Source organism: Mustelus asterias, chromosome 25 (genome assembly GCF_964213995.1).
Source record: "Mustelus asterias chromosome 25, sMusAst1.hap1.1, whole genome shotgun sequence".
NCBI classification, from domain to species: Eukaryota; Metazoa; Chordata; class Chondrichthyes; order Carcharhiniformes; family Triakidae; genus Mustelus; species Mustelus asterias.
Window position 1 is genome coordinate 20,907,142 of NC_135825.1, and position 25,345 is coordinate 20,932,486.

Genomic DNA, 25,345 nt, shown 5'->3' on the forward strand with positions numbered 1-25,345 from the left:
ACTTGCGTTTCCTTTGATAGGCTAACTGCAAATGTCGGGTCTGGGCATGCGTGTGTGTGTGTGTGTGTGTGAGAGAGACATTGACTGGTATAAATATTCCAATCAAGCCAACACATTCTGGAGAGGTGGTGGCATTATGGTATTGTCACTGGACTAATAATCCAGAAACCCGGGGTATTGGTTTGGGGACTAGGGCTTGAATTCCACCACTGCAGAGGGTGAAATTTGAATCCAATTAGGGTGATCAAAACCCCACCTGGTTCACTAATGCCCTTTAGGAAAGGAAATCTTCCAGCGGTGACTCATAAATGCCTGTTGAAATGGCCTAGCAAAGTAAATTGGGGATTGGCAATACCGCAACGGTCGTGCGAATGAATGAATTAATAAAAAACATGTCTAAGCAGATGAACTATCTGTCCCAGCCAGCTATGAACAAAGGCATCTGTCCATAACTCCTGGTCTCCAATCTGCTGCTGTTAGCCTCAGTGTTACCTGTTCCATCACAATGACTTGTAACTGGGGATCATGCTTAACATGCCTTCTCTCTTGAGTGGAAATCTCTGGGATTTTCTACACACTCTCTCCACCTCCACTCCATCTGCACACACTCTCTCTACCTTAATTCCTCATGCAAATTCTCTCTTCACTACTCCCCTTCCTGCCAACACTACTGGTGAGCTGGGAAATTTTGAGCTGCTGCAGCTATTGAATCTAACCGCCAGTTACGATTTGGTCTACAAAGAGAAATGATAGCACTGTCTACCATCAAGCAGTTGGTAGCAGAATGAACTCTGGCCCTCTTCCACGCTGTCAACGGCTGAAACATGTGGAATTAGTACTATCCAGGCAATTGTGTGTGCCTTTTCCCCCGAGTGGAAAACTCGTTTCTGGAAAGATGGATCACCCTGCAGCAGTCAACCTCCTTTCTGAAGAAACATTCCATTGGATTTTTGATTCATGACTCTGGACACACATGAAAACCTAACTTGCATTTTATTGTGATCCTGAACCTCCTTCCTTTTCCTTATTCCCTTTGTATTATACAAGGGTGAAAAGGCATGGATGTTGCAAAACTCCTCTCCATGTTTTTTTTGTGTGTGAAAAAAACCAACTCCTTTGATTTTATCTTGCCTTGAGCTTGCAGTGCAAGTTAATCATAGAGAATTGGAACCCTCCATATTTAAGGGTTGGGAAAAAATATATCACCACTGAAAAAGGGAAACTTGAAAACAAAAATAACTTTCTGTTTACGGATGGATAGAGAGAAGGAAAATGAGGCATTTTAAATTAATCCTTCTGACCTTTCCTCCAGCAAAACGTCAGAGGTGGGGATGTTCACTGATAATTGCAACATATTCAGTCCTTTGTGCAATTCTTCATGTGAAGCAGTTCGTGGTTGCATGTAAAAGAGAACGGGTGAGATTTTTCCGCCCCACTGCACTGGTCGAGTAGCAGTGCGGGAAATATGAGCAAGGGCCGAAAAATCAGGTTGACGCCTGATTTCTCACTTCTCCCAATATTGCCAACCGCATTCAGCCATAAAGACAGAGAGTCATAGAGGTTTACAGCATGGAAACAGGCCCTTCGGCCCAACTTGTCCATGCCGCCCTAATTTTTTTTGAAAACCCCTAAGCTAATCCCAATTGCCCGCATTTGGCCCATATCCCTGTATACCCATCTTACCCATGTAACTATCTAAATGATTTTTAAAAGATAAAATTGTACCTGCCTCCACTACTACCTCTGGCAGCTTGTTCCAGACACTCTCCACCCTCTGTGTGAAAAAATTGCCCCTCTGGACACTTTTGTATCTCTCCCCTCTCACCTTAAACCTATGCCCTCTAGTTTTAGACTTTGGGTAGCTGGTGCAATCAGCCTCATGCCTGGAAGGATGTGAGGCTGATTTCAATATCAATGATGTGTTGTGCATTGCATATCATTAACAAGCCAGGGCGTAATAGCTCAGCCTCACCTTTCTGACCTCGCCGGTGGAGATTCTCACTGGCAAACATTACAGATGGTCCTCACCAACAGGGATTTGCTGATGGGACTGGGGGCCATTGAAGCCCCCAGGGTGGTTTGGGGGCAATGCCAGAGTGATACTATCCACTGGGCACCCTGTCATTGCCCACCGGTCAGTGCCGAGGGGGGCAGACCTGACCGGGCTGAGCCGGGAGGGGAGAGTTCTGTAGGAAGGGAGGGAAGTGGGGAACTCTGCATCGGTGGGTGGGGGCTGGTCAGTGGGGCCGGCGATTGGAGGTTGAGGCTGGCGATCAGGAGGCCAGCGATTAGGGGGAGGCAGTGATCAGGAGACCGGGAATTGGTGGGGAAGGGGGGTGGAGGGGGCGCGGTGATCAGGGGGTTGGCGATCGGGCGGGCCAACAATCCGGGGAGGTCAGTGAGGGGAAGGGGATTGATAAATCCCCCAGTGCTCTGTGTGCACAGTATACTGGGAGGTCGGGGCACCGGCGCAATGGCAATCCCTAGCAGTCTGCAGCTGGCTTCCTGGCATGAATAGGCTCCACCTCCCCACTACTGGTGGGAATCAGATTGTGGCCTCTGTATTGCACAGAATGCCGTAAACTCACGTAAGTTACCTCCCATTTTCTCGCTCGTTCGACACGTTGAGAAAATTGTGCCCAACATTTAGGCTTGGGCCGACTTCTCTTTTAATGTCAAGAGGTCCATTTTAAAAACTTAATCTGAAAGAATGCTCACTCAACTTTGCAGTCAAAACTTTGCTGTAGTATCTGGTATAACTATGATTTTTAAATTAATGTTGGGTTAAACCCAACTAATGCTGTGAAGGGAACAAAATGGGGCAGGGATGAGAGTGGAGTGAGTGGGTGATAGGAAATGAGGGAAAGGAAAGAGAGTGGAGGTGTAAGAGAAAAGAGCGTAAGAGGGAGGAGCAGAGGTCAGGAAAGGAAACATAGCGGAAGTGGAGAGTAGACTAGGGAAGAATTGAGGAGTGTTTCAGCATCTGATTTCTCTCACTTGGGAGCTTTGTGGGAGTGTTGTGATTTTTAGCCTCTGACTGCATTAAAAATTGTTTTCTGTTGCATTGCTGGTTTAATCTTTTCTACCAGTGTTTATTGTTTTAGTGTTGAAAAATTATGTATTTTGATATGAGTGAGTATCTTATGCCAGATATAATTTTCAGGCTTTCTGGTTAGAATTTTACTTAAGATTACATAGGATATGTAATGCAGAAACTGGCCGTGCAAACATATGAAGTTCGAACAGGAGTAGGCCATTTGACCCCTCAAGCCTAATCTGCTGTTCCAATAAGATCATGATTGATCTGACTGTGGCCTCAACTCCGCATTCCTGACTCACCCCAATAACCTTTGACTTCCTTATTAGTTCAGAAACTGATGGAGGAAGCCTGTAATTTAGGATGAAATGAAGATTGAGACATTGAAAAGGGAGCATTTCCACAGGGTTTGCCTAATCATTGACAAGATCACCCCCCCCCCCCCCCCCCACCCTCCAAGCTTCCGGCTTGGGTCACTGCGTGGAGATTGCACATTTTCCTCGTGTCTGTGTGGGTTTCCGACAAGTGCTCCGGTTTCCTCCTACAATCTGAAAGACGTGCTGGTTAGGTGCATTGGCCTTGTTAAATTCTCCCTCGGTGTACCCAAACAGGTGCCAGAGTGTGATGACTCGAGGATTTTCACAGGAACTTCATTGCTGTCTTAATGTCAGCGTACTTGTGACACTAATATATATAAACATCTAGGCTCAATGTGTCCCTTCTTTCCTTGTAAGATAACTGCACCACACCCACCCCGCCAACTATTTCAGGTATCTGTTGCATGACCCTTCCCTGATCTGCTTCGAACAGATTGATATCATTTTTTGGAAACCTGAACTGTATGTACACAGTACTCTAGATGTAGAAGTCGATTCTCCTGTTTAAAGTTAAAATGCTCCCACTGGCACTGGCAGTGCTTGCCAACCTATTCAGGTCATTTAAATGTGCCAAGGGACAGTGTCTGGCCGTGTCACCCTCCCCTGGGAGATATATTGACCTTTACAATGCCGGGGAGGCCCGCAGGACAGGTTCACATCTAGGTGAACCTGCTGTAAAGGGTGCCGGTGTTATGTCATGCTGATGCCTGCTACAAATCTGGTGAAGGAGGACGGAGAGAGCCCTCGCTAATGACATGCTTATACATTAAAACGAGCTTTCTGTTGTTCCGCAGTGTGGGTCACACGACTCCACCGGTGAAGGGCTGGTAAGATCAGAACTCGGAAACTCACTGGCATGAATCACACACTCCGGATTACGAGCATGTGCTGCCATTCCCGCAGGTGGAGAGTGGGGGCTCAAAACTGTCCCCATTGTCTCTGATGACCCGCACCATCACTAGGGAAACAGGGAATGGTACATTCACCCCTTCTTTTCCATTAGAGGTTTTAATGAAATCAGAACCTGCCATTATGGCTACTGGACTAGCCTTCTGGACATTTGTCAATGATCCCACTTTTCCTGTTCCTGGTATGGTCTACACGTGGGCTTCTCCAGAGGTATCATGACATTGTTGGTTCTCCTTATACAGCACTTCCCAGCGGCCTTTCAGCACCAAGGATCTGTTAATTACGATATCAATTTCGCGATCAACTTGCTCAAAAAACAATTTTATCTCCTGAAAACATATCAGTGGTGTCTGTCCAGCAGGAAAATCAGTTGCCAGTGAGACAACAGGAGTATTGCACTATATATTCTTCAATGTTTGTACTGCTTTGGACACCTGAGATACACGCTGCAGCAGTAGTAATACCATTACTGTCCATATTCAGACTCTTCAGCAGGTCTTCTCTGATTGGGTAAATGGCTTTGTAGCAGGCTAAGTGATTCTAAGTGATGGGCGGACTTAAAACTGGGAGTGTTTCAGATCCGACTTTTAGACCCATTCTCAGGCGCTGCCATACGCACTCTGCCTGAAAAAATATCAGCGATTCCAAATCATGCTGCAGAAGCCTGTGGGCGGGGCTTAACACGCCCGAAATCCTGCACCTCCAATTGGCGCCTCCAACTGCTCATGCACAGAAAAAAAATAGAATGCGGCTCCCCTCCCACATCGCTTGCAGGCCAGATAATGCCTCCCCCTGGCCCCCACAGATATTGCCCCACCCCCTCAACATTACTGACCCCCTTCCCCCCACCGATCTCAGGCAGAGTGGCAGCGGACCCCCCTTCCCCCGAACTGATCACAGACAGAGTGGCAGCAGACTCCCCTTCCCCCTCACTGATCACAAGCAGAGTGGCAGCAGACTCCCTTTCCCACTCACTGATCACAGGCAGAGTGGCAGCAGACCTCCCCTTCCCCCTCCACCCACTGATCTCAAGCAGAGAGCCATCAGACTCACTTCCCCCTCCCCCCAACCCCAGCCGATCTCAAACAGAGAGCTGTCGGATGTTTGGCACTTACCTTTTCCCTAAATGGAGTCTCGGAGACATCCGTGACCCCAGCACCAGGTAGGCAGACTACCATCCTGGAGTCCCGGCTGGAGGCCTGTGACTAGTGGTGTACCGCAGGGCTCTGTATTGGGACCTCTGCTGTTTGTGATTTATATAAATGATCTGGAAGAAGGAGTAACTGGGGTGATCAGTAAGTTTGCGGACGACACAAAACTGGCAGGACTTGCAGATAGTGAGGAACATTGTCAGAGGCTACAGAAGGATATAGATAGGCTGGAAATTTGGGCAAGGAAATGGCAGATGGAGTTCAATCCTGATAAATGCGAAGTGATGCATTTTGGTGGGAATAATGTAGGGAGGAGCTACACGATAAATGGAAGAACCATAAAGGGTGTAGAGACGCAGAGGGACCTGGGTGTGCAAGTCCACAGATCTTTGAAGGTGACGTCACAGGTGGAGAAGGTGGTGAAGAAGGCATATGGCATGCTTGCCTTTATAGGACGGGGCATAGAGTATAAAAGTTGGGGTCTGATGTTGCAGATGTATAGAACGTTGGTTCGGCCGCATTTGGAATACTGCGTCCAGTTCTGGTCGCCACACTACCAGAAGGACGTGGAGGCTTTGGAGAGAGTACAGAGGAGGTTTACCAGGATGTTGCCTGGTATGGAGGGGCTTGGTTATGAGGAGAGATTGGGGAAACTGGGGTTGTTCTCCTTGGAAAGACGGAGGATGAGGGGAGACTTAATAGAGGTGTATAAAATTATGAAAGGCATAGATAGGGTGAACGGTGGGAAGCTTTTCCCCGGGTCGGTGGTGACGTTCACGAGGGGTCATAGGTTCAAGGTGAAGGGGGGGAGGTTTAACACAGATATCAGAAGGACATATTTCACACAGAGGGTCGTGGGGGCCTGGAATGTGTTGCCGGGCAAGGTGGTGGAGGCGGACACACTGGGAACGTTTAAGACTTATCTAGACAGCTATATGAACGGAGTGGGAATGGAGGGATACAAAAGAGTGATCTAGTTTGGACCAGGGAGCGGCGCGGGCTAATTGTTCCTGGTTTCTCGTTTCAAGGCTTCATTCTACGATCATCTTGCTGGTGCCAGTACAGAGTGAGACTGCGGATAGTTGGGAACCTGTCTCGGGGGCAGGGGATTCATATGGTGTTCGTGGAAGTGGAAATGACTAGGGTTGGGAAGCATTTTCCGATCGGGGCCATTGTGATCTCCTGGACTCGTTTCGATCGCCTCAGGGGGTCGGAGAGGAATTTCCCAGATTTTTTTTTCCCCATATTGGCCCTGGGGTTTTTCACTCTGGGTTTTCGCCTCTCCCTGGAGATCACATGGTCTGGAATGGGGGGGTGGGGGTAAGTTAATAGGTTGTAATGAACAAAGCATCGTAGCTGTGAGGGACAGCTCGGTGGATAGGATATTGGTATGTAGATAGGCTGGAAAATTGGGCGGGGATCCTGGATTCAGGATTCAATCCTGGACCGGGGAGCGGCGCGGGCTTGGAGGGCCGAAGGGCCTGTTCCTGTGCTGTATTGTTCTTTGTTCTTTGTTCTTTGTTGAGTGCCCGAATCGGACTTTTGTGGAGCATGTCAGTTTCGCGTCGATTCTGGATAGGTGAATGAGGTGGTAAAGGGGAAATGCCAGCAAGGTTGGGCGTGCAGCCCATTAAGTCAATTTAAATGCATGCAAATGCATTTAAATGGCCATCGTGCCTGTTTCGGGCGCAGTCCCGATCGTGGCCATTTTCAGGCCTTTGTAAAGGGGACACCAGCGCAGAGGTGGGCGCAGATCGCGCTATTCGCCTCACGCCCAATTTTACCACGTTTTCGCACCCGAAAACGGCCACAACTTGATGGTAAAATTGGGCCCAGAGTCCCTGGACATTTGAAGGTGTGTCATCACCAGTTAACATGGTGAAGTCGACATGGGTGACAGCTTCCACAGCCATGCAGCTTGTCACTCCTTGGTCAAATTTCTCCTGATCCGTAGTAGTTTGGTAAATCTCACAACAGCAGGTTGGTTCACCTGAACATTGGATATCTAGTAGCAATTCCCGGCTGCCATGGATGCCATGTAAATGCAGAACTGCTGCTTCTTCCAGAAATTTGGTCCTTGTCTCAACAGAAGTCCCATTGCTGAGATCTGGGCCACCCAACACACTACCTCTCACACCCCACCCACATTCCAATATTACCCTTCTATTGCTTAGAATGATGCTGGTTTACCCACCTATTGTTTTGCACCATTAATCTACCTAAATATCCCCACAACATTGAATTTGTTTCGGAATCTTTAATGAGGAATTTTATCAACTTTTGGAACCATGAGTATGGAGTGTCAAATAAATCAAGATTATTCTGCTGAGTATTGGGGTGTTGATGGCCAAGAAACAGCTAAACTGTGTAATATAATGGAAGATGGGTGGCTTGATTATCTGGAAAGATGAGATCAAACTGGAAGAAAGAACCTTTATTCACTGAACTTCTGTGATTAAAACTGACGGAGGAAGCCCTTGATCTGGGATGAAACAAAGATTGAGACATTGAAAAGGGAGTATTTCCACAGGGGTTGCCGAATCTTTGACTCAGGGTATGATAAGAGATAGGGTGGGAAATGTAAAGCAATTCAATTTACTCTTGTTCACCATGTGTGTGAGTGTACTGCGACTGCTTGATGTCCCCTGGAGCTGATTTGGTTCAGTTGCTTGAATTGTCATTTCAACTAAATGAGGGTCGCCAGGGAATCAGAAAAATTCCAGTTTTTGAAGTTTTCATTGTCATGCACGCACAGGACCCCAATCATGCCGTGAATTCACACTGCAGATCACTAACTGTGCATATGATTCGGAGTGGACCGCAAGTTTCCATCATTTCAACAGAAACTGACAATTCCATCCAGATGTTCTCTGCAGATCATTCTGCCCCAAATGTGCAGTCAAATAACAGCCTACTTTGCAAAATAGAGCAACAACATCAGGTCTAATTCTACATGTCCAGGAATGTTTGAACATGTGAATAAATATAGGTCCTGGGTGAAATTACTGATATGTACAAAATACCTCAGGTATTTGTTGGCAACTAAATCATGTAGCTTAGGAATCCACGACCATTTTGTCTGGTGCAATTTTAGTGCCAACAGCCACCAAGAATAATGAGAGATGGTGTTGATGGGAAAAATAAACAAAAAATGTTGTTGGACAACCTTGAAATAAAAACAAAACAATGTTGCAGAACTGTAATTATTATAAAAGTCAAAACATGAGATAATGGGTGGAATTTTCTGTTTCCTTAACACAATGAAGGGGACTTCCTGATTTGATGCTGTTTTGTTGGCCTATATTGTGGGTGTGTCTCCTTCACATTGTCCCTTGCTTCTTTCAGCGGTATTAGCATAGACAGCTCTCTGATTCAGCACATTCCACCAACCTCCCATTTGTGAGGATATTTAAATATTTTTCTAAGTGCACAAGCTTTAACATTTAATGGAGCAGAAGACTTGTGTCACCACACAGGATCTACAAATCATAGTGGATTGCATGTGGGAATAGCAGAATGACAATGTTGGACTAAAATGGGAGAAATAGTGAAGGAGAGGGAGGGAAGAAGAGCGAAGGAAAGAGGACAAAGATGAAAGAGAAAAATTGCAAAGGTAGAAAGATTGAAGGGGAGAGAGAGGACCGGAGGGAGGAAGGGAATAGGAGGAAGGAAAGGAAGTCTGGAAGGAAGGACCTCAATTGTATTGCACCTTATCAAGTGACACAGTAACTTCTCAAATCAGTTCACAGAAGTTTAATTCTCAAACGCAGAAGTAGCTTTGTTTAAGGACTGGGCTGTAACATTATTATCCCAAATTGCACACTATTGAGTTTGTCCAATTAATGAATTAGAGGATAGAAATGCAGTTACTGCTTCTCTTGATCAGGAATAACTGATGCCTGTGGGATTTCCAGCCGAGGTGTGGTGGTAGTGGGTGGGGATGTGGGAGGGTGTTGAATTAGGTATCAAGGTCGCGATCACATTAAAATGTATTTAAATGCGTTCAAATCAGGTTCTCCCCCATTCTGAGACCTGTAACGGGCTGGACACCCAATAGGAATTCCGATTTGGCCCTCTTGTCCAATTCAACAGGCCACCAGGATCCTTGGCTGGTTCGAAATCCAGAGAGGCCCCCAGAGAAGTCTTACAAATGTCCTGTACAACTGTAGTAATCATCCCTGCTTTTATGTTCTTAAGGGAATGGCCATAGTCTCAAATGACCATAGGCTGTTCTCCCTTTTGAGGGGGAGAGTTGACTGGTGGCAATTTAAACTGAGGATCACCACAACTCACGTGAGTGACAAGGTTGAAAAGGTTGTCCCTCACACCTTAAACCTATACCCTCTAGTAATTGACTGTTCCACCCTGGGAAAAAGCTTCTGACTATCCAATCTGGATTAAACTCCATCTGCCATCTCTCCGCCCAAGCCTCCAACTTATCTATATCCTGCTGTATCCTCTGATGGTCCTCAATGCTATCCGCAAATCCAGCAACCTTTGTGTCGTCCACAAACTTACTAATCAAACCAGTTACATTTTCCTCCAAGTCATTTATATATCTTACAAACAGCAAAGGTCCCAGCACTGATCCTTGAGGAATGCCACTTGTCACAGCCCTCCATTCAGAAACACACCCTTCCACTGTTACCTTCTTTCTTCTATGAACGAGCCAGTTCTGTATCCACCTTGCCAGCTCACCTCTGATCCCAAGCAACTTCACCTTCTGCACCAGTCTGCCATGAGGGATCTTGTCAAAGGCCTTACTAAAGTCCATGTAGACAACATCCACTGCCCTACCCTCATCTATCATCTTCGTGATTTCCTCAAAAAACTCAATCAAGTTAGTGAGACATGACTTCTCTTTCACAATACCATGTTGCCTCTCACTAATACATTCACTAATTTCCAAGTGGGAGTAAATCCTATCTCGAAGAATCCTCTCCAATAATTTCCCGACCACCGGTCTGTAATTACCTGGATTATTCTTGCTACCCTTCTTAAACAAAGGAACAACATTTGCTATTCTCCAATTCTCTGGGACCTCCCCTGTCGCCACTGAGGATACAAACGTTTCTCTCAAGGCCCCAGCAATTTCCTCCCTTGCCTCTCTCTGTATTTTGCGGTATATCCCATCAGGCCCTGGGGAGTTGTCTACCTTAATGTTTCTCAAGAACCCCAATGCCTCCTCCTTTTTGATCTCAACATGACTCAAACTATCTACACACCCTTTCCCAGATTCATCATCCACCAAGTCCTTCTCTTTGGTGAATACTGACACAAAGTACTCATTTAATACCTTGCCTATTTCCTCATGCTCCATGCATAGATTCCCTCCCCTGTCCTGGAGTGGGCCAACCTTCTCCCTGGCTATCCTCTTGCTTTTTATATATGTATAAAAAGCCTTGGGATTTTCCTTAATCCTGCTGGCCAATGATTTTTCGTGACCCCTTTTAGCTCTCCTTACTCTCTCAATCCCCGACCCGTCTTAGAAGTGTCTACGCCCGCTGATAGACTGCAAAGGCTTGAGAGCTACATGCCCTCTCACGGTCTTGATGGAAGCAACTACAGCGGTCTGCCATCCTTAATCTTCCAATTCTCTTTATAGGGTTGATGCCAGATGACTCGAGAATTGCAAATGTTACTTCCTTATTACAAAAAGGTATTGGATACATCCACCAAATACAGGCTAGTCAGTTTGATCTCAGTGGTGGGAAAGCTTTTTGAAAAGATAATCCAGAACAAAGTCACCAGTGACTTGTACAAATATGGATGAAGCATGGATTTAAGGGTAAATCGGTTCACTGTATCCCAATGCATGTGATAATAATAAATCAATCAAATCATGTTATTTATATTTGATTTTTGTTTTTTTCTACTTTCCTGGAATTCCACACTTGCTTTGTCTGTTCCCAGCTTCTTCGCCTTGACAAATGCTTCCTTTTTCTCTTTGACTAGGCTCACAATGTCTCTCGTTATCCAAGGTTCCCAAAACTTGCCATCCTTGTCCTTCATCCTTACAGGAATGTGCCGGTCCTGAATCCCTATCAACTTACACTTGAAAGCCTCCCATATGCCAGATGTTGATTTGCCCTCAACTATCTGCCCCCAATCTACATTCTTCAGTTCCTGCCTAATATTATTGTAATTAGCTTTCCCCCAGTTTAGCATCTTAACTTGAGGACTACACATACATCTTACTTTTCTAAACTCCAGAGAATAAAGGCCCAATTTACTCAGCATCTCATCCCAGGAACCAATCTAGTGGACCTTTGCTGTACCACCTCAAATGCAAGCATATCCTTTGTTTAAAACTGCATATATTACTGCAGGCATGATCTCACCAAAGCCCTGTACAATGATAGCAAGACTTCCTTATTTGTGTACTCCAATTCTCTTGTAATATGGCTTCCTAATTACTTGCTGTACTTGCAATGCTGGCCTGTTTTACTTGTACAAGTACACACAAGTTCTTCTGACCATCAGCTCCTACAAGTTTCATGACTTGTAAGAAATATTTAGCTTTTCTATTCTTTTAAAAAAGTGAACAACCTCATACTTCTCCATTCACTTAACCCATCTGCATCTCTTTGCAGCTTTTTTATGTCCTTCTCGCAGTTTAAACTCCCATCTAGTTTTGTTTGTCAGTAAGCTTAGACAAAAAGAGCAAGAGCAGTGCATCTTAGTAATGAGTAAAGGTTGTAAATAGCACTGATCCTTGCTGCACTCCATTAGTCACAGCCTACCTACATGGGCATTTATCCCCACTCTGCATTCTGTCCATTAATCAATCCCCTATCTTCAATTGTTTACTTACCTCGCAAAGGCTGCCTCAGGTGAAGGCGTTCTCTCAATCCCTGATCCTTCTTAGAAGTGTCTATCTCCGCTGTTAGACTGCAGAGGCTTTAGAGCTACATGCCCTCTCACGGTCTTGATGGAAGCAACTACAGCAGTCTGCCATCCTTAATCTTCCAATTCTCTTTATAGGGTTGATGCCAGATGACTGGAGAATTGCAAATGTTACTTCCTTATTACAAAAAGGTATTGGATACATCCACCAAATACGGGTTAGTCCGTTTGATCTCAGTGGTGGGAAAGCTTTTCGAAAAGATAATCCAGAACAAAGTCACCGGTGGCTTGTACAAATATGGATGAAGCATGGATTTAAAGGTAAATCGGTTCACTGTATTCCAATGCAAGTGATAATAATAAATTAATCAAATCATGTTCATCATATTTGATTTTTGTGATCAGGAGGAGGATAAGGGGAGAACGGTCTCGTGGTATTATCGCTAGTCTATTAATCCAGAAACTCAGCGAATGTTCTGAGGACCTGAGTTTGAATCCCACCACAGCAGGTGGTGCAATTTGAATTCAATAAAAAAAAATCTGGAATTAAGAGTCTATTGATGACCATGAAACCATTGTATTCTAAGGAAACCATTGTCAAGTGTTGGAAAAACCCATCTGGTTTACTAATGTCCTTTGAGGAAGGAAATCTGCCATTCTTACCTGGTCTGGCTCACATGTGACTCCAAAACTACAGCAATGTGGTTGATTCTCAACTGCCCTTGGGCAACAAGGGTTGGGCAATAAATGCTGGCCAGCCAGCGATGCCCATGTCCCATGAATGAATTAAAAAAATGATAAAGGGGAACAGAAAGGGTTGAGGAGGGTAATGTGGTTGATGCTGTGCACGTGTTTCCAAAGGGGTTTGGCTAATCAAATGGAGGGTTAAGGACAAACTCCTATGCCCAGAAAGTGGTGAGAATACTGGTTGACAAGGAGGAGGATAAGGGGACTGGTTGAGAAAAATTATGATGTGGAGATGCCGGTGTTGGACTGGGGTAAGCACAGTAAGAAGTTTAACAACACCAGGTTAAAGTCCAACAGGTTTATTTGGTCGCAAATGCCACAAGCTTTCGGAGCCTTAAGCTTCTTCTTCAGGTGAGGTTCCCACTCACCTGAAGAAGGAACTTAAGGCTCCGAAAGCTGGTGGCATTTGCGACCAAATAAACCTGTTGGACTTTAACCTGGTGTTGTTAAACTTCTTACTGAGAAAAATTACACAGATGATTCTGAAGGGTCGTACATCAGAAAGAATGCAGCTGATGGAGTTGGCTGGGGCTTCGTCCACATGAGTCATGCACAGAGCACGGTGGCAGGTTGCGACCACGCATTTGCGGCAACTACCGGGAAAATGGCGGGAAGTTCCTGGCACGCGGGGACTGAAAATCCAACGGAAAATTAACGGACCCGCGGGGCGCAGAGAGACCGAGAGATCAATAAAACATCAGCACATTGATGGATGCGGGAGCCTCGCCACTTACGGAGAAGACAAACAAACCGAATTGAAGACGAACGGGAGGGAACATTCTTGATTTTTCTTCAAATTCCCGGCCCCGGCCGAGGGAAAGTTTCCTGGAAGATGAGAGATCGAGAGAATTGGGGAATGTCGGAGAGACTGATCCTCGCTCTATTGGCCATCTAGGTGGCCCGGGTCACGGGTAAGCGGCGCCCCCGCTCTTCATTGCTGCTTCTCAGCGATGGTTTCAGATCAGTGATGGGGCAGATTTACTGGATGGGACAGAGCAGTTCTGCCCTCTGCACCCAGTGTAGGGTCTGGTGTTAATGTCAATGGCAGCAGGGTCTCAGCAGAACTGAATTAACATTTGGTCAGTAACAATATCAATCTGTATCTTCCACCTGTTGTGCCTGCAGTATTGGCCTTTCTGATTTGTGCTTTTGTATGAAGGTGAATTTAAAGTCCAAGAGCTGAGATTGATGGAAGCAGTTTGACTTTGACCTGACTCTATAATTGGTGGGAGTAGAACATGAGTCTTGGCTGTTCATGCCGGTGGGACTTCCTGCTCCCGCTGCAGTAAATGGTGATTTGGCTGAGCGCCAAAGTATCTGTCCTTGCTTGCAGAGATGGCGGGGTGTGAACCGCCAGTAAGATCGTGCTCCTTGAGTCTGAGTCCCCTGACCAAGTGGAGTATGATACTCTCATGCTGCTACTTTGATACCAATTCCCATTGTTTTATTCATTGTGGGACATGGGTGTCGCTGACTGGCCAACATTTATTGCCCATCCCTAGTTGCCTGAGTCAACCACATTGCTGTGGCTCTGGAGTCACATGTGGGCCAGACCAGTTAAAGATTTCCTTCCCTGAAGGACTTTAGTGAACCAGATGCGTTTTTCCAACAATTGACAATGGTTTCATGGTCATCAGTTGATTCTTAATTCCAGATTTTTAAAAATGGAATTCAAATTCCACCATCTGCTGTGGTGGGTTTCAAACCTGGGTCCCCAGAACATTAACTGAGTTTCTGGATTAGTAATCTAGCAATAATACCACTGGCCATTGCCTCCCCAGGTTTAGTTTTGAACAATGTTAAACTCGCTTTTTACCGACGTGGAGCTTGGAATACCAGGAAACGTAAGTTGCTTTTAAATTCACTTTTAAATTTACTTGCAGATCTAGAGATCCTCCGAAGGAAGAACCTTACCTGGCAGTAACCCAACTGACCCCAACACATGGGCCCGACCACCGGCTCATCCGTGACCCCAGGGACATCATCCACTTACCGGCATTCGACCTGTCCACGCTGGAGCGTGGTCTGGATATCCACCGAATGGTGAAGCCAAAACGCAGCCCGAGAGCGACCTGGAACACCCAACCACGCAGACCCATCGACCGATGCAGGAGCCACAAGCAAGGTAAGAAATGCTCCATCCACACACCGACCAGAACGAAGAACCTCACTGGACACAACTATACCCTTAACACCACAAACTACTCTCACCATCTCCAGGCTCGAAAAGAAACAGACACTCCAGGAAGCGTGGAACATGTGCAGGCCTGCAAGTGAGAGTAAAACAACGCGGTCCCAAGGCTCCCCTCCTCAGCTTACTGCTTGCAAATGTCCAACCTCTGGAAAACAAGCCAGACGAGCTTAGAGCCAGACTCATTTTCCAAAGAGAATTGAGGGACTGTTGTGTCCTGTTTCATGGAGACATGGCTCATTCCTGCTGCACTGGATTGCACCCTACAACCAGAGCGCTTCTTAATCCATCAAATGGACCATACAGCGGCCTCAAGCAAGGCGACAGGAGGTGGGGTCTGCTTCCTAATAAACACCTCATGGTGCCTAGATGTAACAACACTGGCAAGTTTCTGCTCCCCAGACCTAGAATACATGACGCCAAAATGCCGCCGCTACTACCTTCCGTGAGAGTTTACCTCCATTATCCTGATGGCAGTTTATATCCCACCCCATGTGGACATGAAGATGATGCTGGATGAAAATACACCACTACGAATAGCCTTGAGACAAAACATCCTGAGGCCTTGTTCATTGTGGCCGGGGACTTCAATCAGGCCAAGCTCAAGAGCGTACTACCAAGTTACCACCAACATGTCTTCTGTTCCACCAGAGGCCCAAACATCCTAGACCACTGCTACACAAATATCAAACATGCCTACCGCTCTATTGCCCGCCCACACTTTGGCAAATCAGACCACAATGCTGTCCTCCTGTTCCTGGCTGACAAAAAAAAAAGAAGCCGGAGAATTAACCAAAGAAAGTCGTGCAATGTTAGTCTGAGGAATTGGATGATCTCCTACGGGACTGCTTGGAGTTAGTGGACTAGTCAGTACTTAAAAACTCTGCGACCAACCTGAACGAGTACGCCACTACAGTAACTTAATTCATGAGTAAGTGTGTAGAAGACTGTGTGCCAAAGAAGCAAATCCACATGTTCTCCAACCAGAAACCATGGATGAAGAGGGATATCCACTGCCTGCTGAAGTCCAGGTCTGAGGCGTTCAAGTCAGGCAACCCTGAACTATGCAAAAAGCCAGATACAATCTAAGGAGATCCATCAAAGATGCCAAAAGACAGCACCGGACCAAGCTAGAGTCCCAGGCTAGTCACACAGACACCAGCCGACTATGGCAAGGTCTGCAAGGCAAAACAGGCTACAGAATGAAGGCATGTAAAATCGCCAGCACCAACGCACCCCTTCCTGATGAGCTCAATGCATTCTACGCCCGTTTTGAGCAAGAGGTCAGCGAAAGCATGCCCTCCACCCTGGAAGCCCTGGATGAACCCATATCTGGGGTCAGCATTGCAGATGTCAGAGCAGCTTTCTCGAAGGTCAATCCACAGAAAGCGATTGGCCCGGATGTAGTACGCATATCCTGCGTGGATCAGCTGACGGGGGTATTTGCAGAAATCCTCAACCTCTCTTTACAACAGTTTGAGGTCCCTATCTGCTTTAAGAAGACGACCAGCATCCCGGTACCAAAGAAAAGACAAGCAGCGTGCCTTAATGACTATTGTCCGGTGGCTGTGACATCCATCATTATGAAGTGCTTCAAAAGGCTAGTCATGGCACGAATCAATTCCAGCCTCCCGGACTGCCTGGATCCACTACAGTTTGCCTACCACCACACCAGGTCCACAGCAGACACCATCTCCCTGGCCCTGCACTCAATGCTGGAACACCTAGGTAACAAGGACACCTACGTCAGACTCCTATTTATTGACTACAGCTCAACCTTCAACACCATTATTCCCATGAAACTCATCTCCAAATTCCGTGGCCTGGGCCTCAGTACCTCCCTCTGCGACTGGATCCTGAACTTCTAACTCACAGACCACAATAAGGATAGGTAACAACACCTGCTCCATGATCATCCTCAACACCGGTGCCCCACAAGGCTGTGTCCTCAGCCCCTACTATACTTCTTATACACCTATGTCTGTGTGGCCAAATTCCCTTCCAACTCGATTTTCAAGTTTACTGACGACACCACTGTGGTGGGTTGGATCTCAAACAATGATGAGACAGAGTACAGGAAAGAGACAGAGGATCTGGTGAACGGAAGCGGCGACAGTAATCTCTTCCTGAATGTCAACAAAATGAAGGAGATTGTCATCGACTTCAGGAAGCGTAGAGATGAACATGCCCCTATCTACATCAATGGGGTCGAAGTAGAAAGGGTCGAGAGCTTCAGGTTTTTAGGTATCCAGATCACCAACAACCTGTCCTGCTCCCCCCATGCCAACACTATAGTTAAGAAAGCCCACCAACGCCTCTTCTTTCTCAGAAGATTAAGGAAATTTGGCATGTCAGCTACGGCTCTCACCAACTTTTACAGATGTACCATAGAAAGCATTCTTTCTGGTTGTATCACAGCTTGTTTTGGCTCCTGCTCTGCCCAAGACCGCAAGAAACTACAAAAGGTTGTGAATATAGCCCAATGAATCACACAAACCAGCCTCCCATCCATTGACTCTATCTACGCTTCCCGCTGCCTCGGCAAAGCAGCCAGCCTAATCAAGGACGCCATGCACCCCGGACATTCTCTCTTCCACCTTCTTCCATCGGGAAAAAGATACAAAAGTCTGAGGTCACGTACCAACTGACTCAAGAACAGTTTCTTCCCTGCTGCCAACAGACTTTCAAATGGACCTACCTTACATTAAGCTGAACTTTCTCTACACCCTAGCTATCACTGTGACACAGTATTCTGCACTCTCTCGTTTCCTTCTCTATGATCCGTATGCTCTGTCTGTATAGCGCACTGAAACAATACTCTTCACTGTATGCTAATACATGTGACAATAATAAATCAAATCAAATCAAAATGCTTAAGACATCTGATTCCAAGCTTTCCTTGAACACCTGGTGAAAGATCGAGATTAATGATCTTAAACACTAATTTTGTTTCTCTCCACAGATACTGAGTATTTCCAGAATTTTCAGTTTCTTGTTACTGGTCTGGCTTAATCATATGCAGTATTAAAACTAAATCCGATTTTCCTTAACTCTCCTTATTTATGGACTGCTCCTTCCCCAATATGGAGTCAGTGTTCGTATGTGTGCTGAGGAAATTCCCCCAGACATCTCCATTTCTCTCAGGATTTCTGATGCCAGATTGCCAGACTTTATATATTAATTGTGGAGCTGTTACTAAATATCAGGAAAATTATTATTACTGATGTCTGTAATAAAAACCTCCACTTGCCACTCTGGCATTCATCAGTCATTCACACTGTGCCTGGCTGTGAAAGTCACTGTAGTTTTTAGTTACATTCCTAATTGTTGCTGAGACTATTTATGGAACCGATAGAATCCCTATAATGCAGAAAGAGGTCAATCCAGTCTGCACCCAGTCTTCACTCTTCAAAATAGCATCTTACCTGAACATCCCCACTCTTACTGCCCCCAACCCCCCTGTCTTACCTCCATAGCCCCATGCATTTAGCATGGCCAATCCATCTAACCTGCACATCTTTGGACTGTGGGAGGAAACCAGAGCACCCAAAGGAAACCTACGCAGACACAAGGAGAACATGCAAACTCTGCACAGATATCACCCGAAGCCGGAATCGAACCCAAGTCCCTCGCGCTGTGCCACCGTATGCACTTGCATGGCTTAATGTGAGGATTTTGGAGAATGTTGTGTTGGAGGATAATCTGCAAAGAAGGCTGTGTGTGCCAATTATTTAAAAAAGCTCGGCAAAAGTTAATGGAGGCAACTTCTCTGGGAGAGTTTGAGATTAAAATGGGTGAAGGTGATTGTTACTGACGTCTGCAAAAAAAAAGCTACAGTTGCCTCTCTGGCATTCTTCAGTCATTCACACTATGCTTGGCTGTGAAAGTCACTGTAGTTTTGAGTTCCAATCCTAATCATCACTGAGACTATTTATGGAACCAATAGAATCCATATAAGGAGGCCAATCGAGTCTGCACCCACTCTTCAAAAGAGCATCTTACCTGAACACCCCAGTCTCCCACCCCCCCACCCCCCCCCCCCTTATCTCCATCCCCAGTCTCACCACCGCCCCCCCCCCCCCCACCCCCTCCCAGCCCCCGGCCTTATCTCCATAACCCATGCATTTAGCATGGCCAATCCATCTAACCTACACATCTTTGAACTGTGGGAGGAAACCAGAGCACCCGACAAGAGAACGTGCAAACTCCGCACAGTCACCCATATATGAGTAAGGAGAGTGTGTGAGGGGTGTGCGAAGAGTGTGAGGGTTGTGAGTGAGTCTGTATATAAGTGAGTCAATAAAGAGTGTGAGTGAGTGGCATTCAGCAGTGTGGCCACTGCCTTCCAGGCGAGGTTTGTCACCTTACTGGAGAGTCTCTTGCCTGCCTGCAAATAGAAGCTGTCCTCTCCTCCACAGCATTCAGCAACCGTGTCAGGGCTCCCTCAGTGAACCTTGGTTCCGGCTTCCGAGCAGCCACGTTGGTGAGAATGTGAGCAAGTGCTGCGGAGCCGTTTCAATGTATTGACTTGTTCAGATGATCCTAGTGCGGCTGAATCAGACGCATAGAGCCATGAGTACGGTGTTTTTCCTGTGAATTTTCTTTTCAAGTGCTTTAACAATTCCAGTCTCGATCTCGCTGACAACACCGGCAAAATTCACTCAGGTTATCATGCCGAAAATGACACTTAGCCAAATTTGGGAAGCTTCAGCCCCAAAGAAATGTTACAGCACAGATTGAGGTCATTTGGTCCATCTTGTCCATACCAAACTGAGGACACCCAGGTGCCATTTCTAATCTCACCTTCCAGGACTCAGCCCATAGCCCTGTTGTTTACAGCACTTAAGGTTTTTACCCAAAGGGTGTTGGGTCTCTGCCTCCACCACCAACTCGGGCAGAGACCCAACACCCTTTGGGTAAAAAAATTAATCCTCATGTCCCCTCTACTGCCACTTATTTTGAATTATTATCCGAAAGCTTGTGTGGCTTTTGCTACCAAATAAACCTGTTGGACTTTAACCTGGTGTTGTTAAACTTCTTATTGTGTTTACCCCAGTCCAACGCCGGCATCTCCACATCACTTATTTTGAATCCATAGTTGTAGAATTCTCCCAATGTTCTGAACTAGAATGAAGAGGTAATTCGTTAAGTGACCCATTGTCATTCCCAATGAATGGATGGCATGGGATGGGACTGATGAAGTCACTTTTTGTGTTTTGCCTCCATTGCAATTGAAACTTCTCCATGAATTCCCTGAAATTCAAACGGAACTCTGCCCTACGTGAACTAGGTATGAATCATATTACGCTTTCATTTTTAGCCTCAGTTATGGTTTACTGTATTGCGATTCAATCTGGTTTATAATATATTCCTGGAGCAAAGCCAGCAATTTGGATGGGTTGATTCTATTGGAGGGACATGTTTCCGTCACTACATACGCATTCAAGTGGGATGGGTGGGATTAAAATAGGGCTACCTGTCCTAGAGCACGCACCTTGCACGGAGTCTGCTACCACTTAACGAGCCCGGGATAACTCGTGGAAAACCGCATTTACCGCATCTCCCGAGCGAAAAAAAATCCAGGAGCTTTCTTCAAATTCCCCGCCCCCGGCTGAGGGAAAGTTTTCCCGAAGATGAGAGATCGAGAGAATTGAGGAATGTCAGAGAGACTGATCCTCGCTCTATTGGCCATCTGGGTGGCCCGGGTCACGGGTAAGCGGCGCCCCCGCTCTTCATTGCTGCTTCTCAGCGATGTTTTCAAATCAGTGATGGGGCAGATTTACTGGATGGGACAGACCGCAGCTCTGCCCTCTGTACCCAGTGTAGGGTTTGATAATGTCAATGGGACAGAGCAGCTCTGCCCTCTGTACCCAGTGTAGGGTCTGGTGTTAATGTCAATGGGACAGAACAGCTCTGTCCTCTGTACCCAGTGTGGGTTTTAATTTGATTTATTATTGTCACATGTATTCGTATACAGTGAAAAGTATTGTATCTTGTGAGCTATGCAGACAAAGCATATCTTACATAGAGAAGGAAACAAGAGAGTGCAGAATGTAGTGTTACAGTCATAGCTTGGGTGTAGAGAGAGATCAACTGAATGCAAGGTCTTAATTCAAAAGTCTGATGGCAGCAGGGAAGAAGCTGTTCTTGAGTTGATTGGTACGTGTCCTCAGACTTTTGTATCTTTTTCCCGATGGAAGAAGGTGGAGGAGAGTATGTCTGGGGTGCGTGGGACCTTAATTATGCTGGAGCTTTTCCAAGGCAGAGGGAAGTGTAGACAGAGTCAATGGATGGGAGGCTGGTTTGCGTGATGGACTGGGCTACATTCACGACTTTTTGTAGTTTTAGTTCCAATGCCAATGGGACAGAGCAGGTCTCGCAGAACTGAATTAAAACTTGTCAGTAACAATATCAATCTATATCTTCCACTTGTCGTGCCTGCAGTATTGACTTTTCTGATCTGTGCTTTTGTATGAAGGTGAGTCTAAAGTCCAAGTGCTGAGATTGATAGAAGCAGTTTGACTTTGACCTGACTCTATAATTGGTGGGAGTGGAACATGAGTTTTGGCTGTTCATGCTGACGGAACTTTCTGGTCCTGCTGCAGGAAATGGAAATTTGGTTGAGTGCCAAATTCTCCGTCCTTGCTTGCAGAGGAGGTGGGGTGTGAACCACTCGTAAGGTCGTGCCCCTTGAGTCTGAGTCCCCTGACCAAGTGGAGTATGATACTCTCATGCTGCTACTTTAATACCAATTCCAATTTTTAAATTCATTTATGGGACACGGGTGTCACTGACTGGCCAACATTTATTGTTCATCCCGAGTTGCCCGAGTCAACCACATTGCTGTGGCTTGAGTCACATGTGTGGCCAGACCAGTTAAAGACGGTAGATTTCCTTCCCTAAAGGACATTAGTGAACCACTTGGGTTTTTCTGACAATTGACAATAGTTTCATGGTCATCAGTAGATTCTTAATTCCATATTTTAAAAAAATTGAATTCAAATTTTACTATCTGTTATGGTGGGATTTGAAACCGGGTCTCCAGAACATTAGCTGAGTTTCTGGATTAATAGTCTAGTGATAATACCACTAGGCCATCGCCTCCCCACGTTTAGTTTCAAACAATGTTAAAATCGCTTTTCACCGATGCTGAGATTGGAATACTAAGTTGCTTGTGACATCTGATTCCAAGCTTTCCTTGAACACCTGTTGAAAGCTCAAGATTAATGATCCGAAGCATTTACTTTGTTTCTCTCCAGAGATGCTGAGTATTTCCAGAATTTTCACAAAGCTTTTGGCCTGGCAAGGTTCTCTGTGTGGGTCGGTGGCATGTAGTGGGGTACTTCCTTAATGGGCCTAGGTTCACACTGGTCTGGCTTAATCATATGCAGTATTAAAACTAAATCCGACTTTCCTTAACTCTCCTTTATTTATGGACTGCTCCTTCCCCAATATGGAGTCAGTGTTCGTATGTATGCTGAGGAAACTCCACCAGACATCTCCATTTCTCTTGGGATTTCTGATGTCAGATTGCCAAACTTTATATATTAATTGTGGTGTTGTTACAAAATATCAGGAAGATGATTGTTACTGACGTCTGTTTTAAAAAAAACTACACTTGCCTCTCTGGCATTCTTCATCATTCACACTGTGCCTGGATGTGAAAGTCACTGTAGGTTTGAGTTCCATTTCCTAATCGTTGCTGAGACTATTTATGGAACCAATAGAATCCCTATAATGCAGAAGGAGGCCAATCCAGTCTACACCCACTCTTCAAAAGAGAATCTTATCTGAACACCCCCAGTCTCTTGCTCCCCCTCCCCCTGGCCTTATCTCCATAACACATGCATTTAGCATGGCTAATCCATCCAATCTACACATATTTGGACTGTGGGAGGAAACCAGAGCACCCGAAGGAAACCCACGCAGACATGGGGAGAACCTGGAAACTTCGCACAGACAGTCACCCAAGTCCCCGGCGCTGTGCCACCGGATGCATTTGCATGGCTTACTGTGAGGGATTGTTATGTTGGAGGATAATCTGTAAAGAAGGCTGTGCGTGCCAATTATTTAAATAAGCTAGGCAAAAATTAATGGAGGCAACTTCTCTGGGAGAGTCTGAGATAAAAATGTGTGAAAGTGTTAACTGCATACATTTTTAATAATGCCATGGTGATGTGGATTTGTAAATAAATAGGTTAGTTTTTTAAAAATCGCATTAGGAAATAAATTGGGACTTGGCTTTTCAGCTGTATATTTGAAAGGGGAGTAAGGGACTTTTGAAAAGGTTTCAAATGTAAACAAGGAAGGTTCTTCAATTTCATTTGACCCAAAAGGAAAGTTGATAAGAATACATGAAAGATTTTTATATTTTGCAAAAATTGGGTTCAGAGGTGGTAAGGAGAATGAAATGGACAAAAGATATGTAAGGAGAGATGTTGAGTTGTTGACAGTGTGGGGAAGATTTCGTGGGGACAGCTCTGTGCTGAGAAGGTGCAAAATCTGCAAGAGCCATTCAGAAGCCAGTAAAGCCATTGTCAGAAAGCAGTCTTGTCTCTGAATTTTCTTGGATTTTCACAGTGAAGTGGAAGAGTTTGAGAAATTGTGTGCCATTCTTTTACTAAAATGACAGCAGTTTTACTTTGGCTAATACTGGATTTGGAGTTCGAATTGTTGCCAAGAAGGTGTTTCCTTTAATGTTCTGACGAAGTGAGGTTTTCTTTTGTGGGGAGTGCTATTTTGTAAAACTGTTTTAACTGTGTAACTTTAATCTTGTGTGCTTAAGTTTTCTTTTTGTGAATGCATTTTTTTTATTTCTAAAAATCTCAAAAATGTTACTGGAATTCCATGCTCATGGAATCAGTAGTTTTTTTCCTCCCCATAGTTTTAAGAATTCAAAACAAGGTTATGATCCGTAAGAGAAGATTCTCTCTGGAATTTGGTTTGCTAAGTAGATCTGCTGTGGACATAACACTTGCTTCATCACAATTCTCTTTGTGATTTTTATAAATGACCTGGATGAGGAAGTGGAAGGATGGGTTGGCCAGTTTGCTGATGACACAAAGGTTGGTGGTGTTGTGGATAGTGTAGAGGGATGTCAGCAGTTGCAACGAGACATAGATAAGATGCAAGACTGGGCGGAGAAATGGCAGATGGACTTCAACCCAGATAAATGTGTGGTGGTTCATTTTGGCAGGTCGAATCGGATGAAAGAGTATAATATTCAGGGTAAGACGCTTGGCAGTGTGGAAGATCAGAAGGATCTTGGGGTCCGGGGTCATAGGACACTCAAAGCAGCGTCGCAGGTAGAGGCTGTAATTAAGAGGGCGTACGGAATACTGGCCTTCATCAATAGAGGAATTGAGTTTAGAAATCAGGAGATAATGCTGCAGCTGTATAGGACCCTGGTCAGACCCCACCTGGAGTACTGTGCCCAGTTCTGGTCACCCCATTACAGAAAGGATGTGGAAGCCATAGAAAGGGTGCAGAGGAGATTTTCAAGGATGTTGCCTGGATTAGGTGGCATGCCTGATGAGGATAGGTTGAGAGAGCTAGGTCTTTTCTCTTTGGAGTGGCGAAGGATGAGAGGTGACCTGATAGAGGTGTATAAGATGTTGAGAGGTATTGATAGAGTGGATTCTCAGAGGCTTTTACCCAGAGCTGGAATGGTTGCCCCAAGGGGTCACAGGTTTAGGGTGCTGGGGAGTAGGTACAGAGGAGATGTTAGGGGTAAGGTTTTCACTCAGTGGGTGGTGGGTGTGTGGAATCGGCTGCCAGTAGTGGTGGTGGAGGCGGATTCGATAGGGTCTTTTAAGAGACTTTTGGATAAGTTCATGGAAGTTAGTAAGATAGAGGGTTATAGGTAAGCCTAGTAGGTAGGGACATGTGGCAACTTGTGGGCCGAAGGGCCTGTTTGTGCTGTAGCTTTTCTATGTTCTATCCCCCACTCCAGCAACTGATATGGATGAGTTGCTGGAGTGGGCAGATAGAATAATAGAAACCCTATGGTGCAGAGGGAGGCCATTTGGCAACTCCCATCAATATTTGCTACCCTTTACTGTTTCTTAAGTCCAACCAAACTGTTTCC

The 25,345-nt window shown here is 45.6% G+C and overlaps 1 protein-coding gene and 1 pseudogene across 1 annotated transcript in view; one reads left to right on the forward strand and one right to left on the reverse strand.

Moving 5' to 3' along the window:
* LOC144511734 (sushi, von Willebrand factor type A, EGF and pentraxin domain-containing protein 1-like) overlaps positions 1-25,345 on the forward strand; it is a 398,606-nt gene that overhangs the window by 116,843 nt on the left and 256,418 nt on the right. The window lies entirely within an intron of this gene.
* LOC144511691 (deoxyribose-phosphate aldolase pseudogene) lies at positions 4,290-13,617 on the reverse strand (annotated as a pseudogene).